The sequence below is a fragment of the Tursiops truncatus genome, chromosome 1 (genome assembly GCF_011762595.2).
Source record: "Tursiops truncatus isolate mTurTru1 chromosome 1, mTurTru1.mat.Y, whole genome shotgun sequence".
Lineage (NCBI taxonomy): Eukaryota > Metazoa > Chordata > Mammalia > Artiodactyla > Delphinidae > Tursiops > Tursiops truncatus.
The window spans coordinates 51,581,682-51,585,105 of record NC_047034.1 but is presented as its reverse complement, the minus strand read 5'-3'; positions in this window follow the sequence as shown (position 1 = coordinate 51,585,105).

The following is a 3,424-nucleotide window of genomic DNA, read 5'->3' as shown; positions in this document are numbered from 1 at the left end:
ACTTTTTCTGCGTTCTTATCCAAGTGTGCAAATCAGAATCACATGGTGGCAAGTTTGCCGATTGCACTTGCCCAAGCACCTCCGAGATTCTGCTTTAGTAGATCTGGTGTGGGGCTCAAAAGTATGTTCGATGTACACTTTAGGTTGAGAACCACAGAATTGTAAAATAATATTTGGTGGGTTTTTCTGTTTAAAATTCTGGACTTTATAATGAAACAAATGAAAGGATTTATAGAAATTCTCCCACTCTCTGGGATGAACTACAGGTCCTCCTTTCCAAATTTATTTCGAATGAACTATGTCTAGCTTACAAAACAGTTAAAGCTTAAGCATACAAAAATGATTAATGATATAGAATGAAGTTGTGAGGTTAAATTTCGATCTTTTTCACTAGAAAATTGGTTATGAGATATTTCTATCCTGAGTCTGTTTAGGTTCCTTTGATGCTTTTCTAGTGTGGGCTAAACATCAAGCCAATCGCCATCCCTCCAGCAACAAACAAGAAGATGGAACTCCCGGGTCGTCCAGTGGTTAGGACTCCGTGCTTTCACTGCTGTGGGCCCGGGTTTGATTCCTAGTCGGGGAACTAAGATCCCGCAAGCCCCGCAGTGTGGCCAAAAGAAATAAAAAATTAAAAATAAAACAAACAAGACGACAAGGAGAGTATCTCTGGGGAAGTTGGGAGGATGGTTAAAAAGTGGCACGATGGTATCCTCAACTCAGACACTATACGTAAACATTAATCTAAAGGTAAAGGCTACAGATCCAGATTTTAAAAAACTGAGACTCGAGGAGGCCAAGTTCACTTGGTTACACGCAACTAACAATCCAGTGATAGGACTGGGCTTCAAAGCGACGAATCAAAGGCCCGAGTTGCTGGTTCCCAGGGTTGTCAGCACTTCCTTGTCACAATTGGTTCACCAAGAATTGGAATCCTTCAGTGAAAGGAAAAGTTGCATAATGAAGCAGTATTCAATGGGAACCTTCTATTCAGTCTGATTCCCAGCCGGATCATTCTTTTATCCTCGATCATTTTCTCCAACTATTTATTTCTGTGCAGTGATGGTGGGAACATTGACAACAAAATGGCACCTTCTTCCTCAATGTTGCTGCTCCCTGTGTGGATGACTCACACCTGCTGACATGAAGGGGCCTCAGCTTCTTCATTCCCCGAGGAGCTGGAGGTGGATTTTAACTTGCCCTTGCCCTCCCTGTCGTCATGAAGACTGTCAGCTTAGTTCCGATTTAAAAACAAAAACAGAAAGAAACAAAGCAACTCCACAAACCTTTATTACTCAGCAGGTCACTAGAGGCAGAGGGAGAGCAGCTCAATTCTCCAGGCTCGCGTGGAGGGCCCAGTGCTGGCAGCTGAAAAGCCAGCTTTTGACTTGTAAAACAGTAGCTAAATTGGCGGCAGAGGCTCTTAAGCAGGGAGGACCGAGGGCTCTTCTTTTTGTGTTCAACCTTTACGCTAAAAATATTCTTTTTTACTGGGTGGAATATCCTCTTGATGACTTTTATTGGAGGACACAAAGTCCTGGTCTTGTTGAAATCAAGCATTTATTTGACCTGAAAAGTAATGCTCACGTCCAATGATAGTATAGAACAAATGAATGTAATGTGCTGTTCTTATTACCAATAGGCTATGATTGTGAGTTGCTGTTTCCTTTACTCAGTAAGGACCATAGGCTGGCCCTTTCTTAGGCTTTTCCCCACCCCAGACATTCTGGAGGACATACATTTGCACAACGGCTGGTCCAAGAATAAGGATTGTTCAGAGAGCAAATGTGAGTAGTTACATGTGATTTAAACCCCTAACCTTATTTTCCTTACCACCTTGCTCTATGACACCAAGACAGAGACCCTTTGGCATAGGGATCTATGGAATCTATTTAAATGTAGCCAATCTTGGGAAATAACTTTCCCTGGAAGCAGGGCTCAGGTTACTTTCCCACTGTGTGGGAATATTTGACCTTTACTTGCACACGCATTAAATGGCTAGTGATTGAGCATTTCTGCCTCTCTCCTGGAGTTGCTTTGGGATATTGGGAAAGGGGGCACAATTCAAGAGCAAATTGCTCTGATTAATATTGTATTTATAGTTCAGTCTATCAAGGTCATTTCCCTAGATGCCCGCCTTCCTTTATGAAGACAGAAATACTGTGTCAGTGCCTCTATCCCTAGAAGAGGCAGGAGGCCAGTGAGGAAGGCAAACAGTAATAAGAGTGGGATGCATATGTATTTATATACATATGTATACACACGTACACATATTTGGCAATTTGGTGCCATGCATGTGTCTGGTCGAGCTTTTTCTCCTACTCTGAAACTTCTCTTAGGCCACCTTAGTTCCCTCTTCGACTGTTTCTTTGGAAACAAACCCACCTCTGTTAAATAATTTTATTCTGCTTCTATCTCTCCCCTGATAACTAAGCATCTGGTGGCACTACTTTCGTTATTAAAAACCAACTTTTAAATCACAAAAGTTTGTGAGGTCTGAACTAAGGTCTAGCTTCTATGACTCTGGGAGGGAAAGCACCCTCAGAACGCAGCCCTTCCCTTGAGCTGGATGAGTGAGATTACAGGTCTGTGACACTGGCAGAATGGAAGGCCCAGCAGTCTTAAATTACTGGAAAACAAGTTAAAACAGTTACCTTGATGTTTCCTTGCTTTTAACAGTCACATTTATGTAAAGAAGACATTACCTCAGGGTCAGTCATGACACCTTGAAGAACCTTGAGGTGTCCCGTTTGATTCAGACCTCCCTCCTCTAGAGAGTATAATTCCCTGAGCACTTGGGTAGAAATAGAATGACCTCATTTCCAAAAAGCTCCAGGTGACCAGCGACCATATTGGTGTAATCTGTATGCACGGTGCTTAGCTTATTTATTATTCACTTTTGGGTTAACATTTTAGATACAAACAAGCTTAGATACAAACATCTCCTTCATTTATTCGTTTCATAAATATTTAGTGAGGAGCTCTATGGAAGTAAATGATACAGTACCTGCCTTCAAAAGTAATAACAGCCCTCTTTTGAATGCTTGCTATGTGCCAGGCGCCATTCAAAATGCTTTACTTAGCTTTTTTCATTTAATCTTAACAACAGTTCTATGAGATGAGTACTTTGTCATCTCCATTGTGCAGATGACAAAACTAAGGCACAGATTAGCAAGTCATCTAATGTCACAAAATTAGGACATCACAGAGTTTGATTTTGAATCCAGGCAATCTTGCTCCAGAGCCCGAATTCTTAACCAGTGTACTTGATTGTCATGGTCTCAAGTGCCTTGGGTCTAAAGAGAGAAAACAGACAAATGTTCTATGATTGAAGGAAGTGTAGGAAATCAGACAGTATTTAAAAGATATATTGACTCAAGCTACCCATCATGATGACACACATTTTTAGCCAAATTCCCTGCTT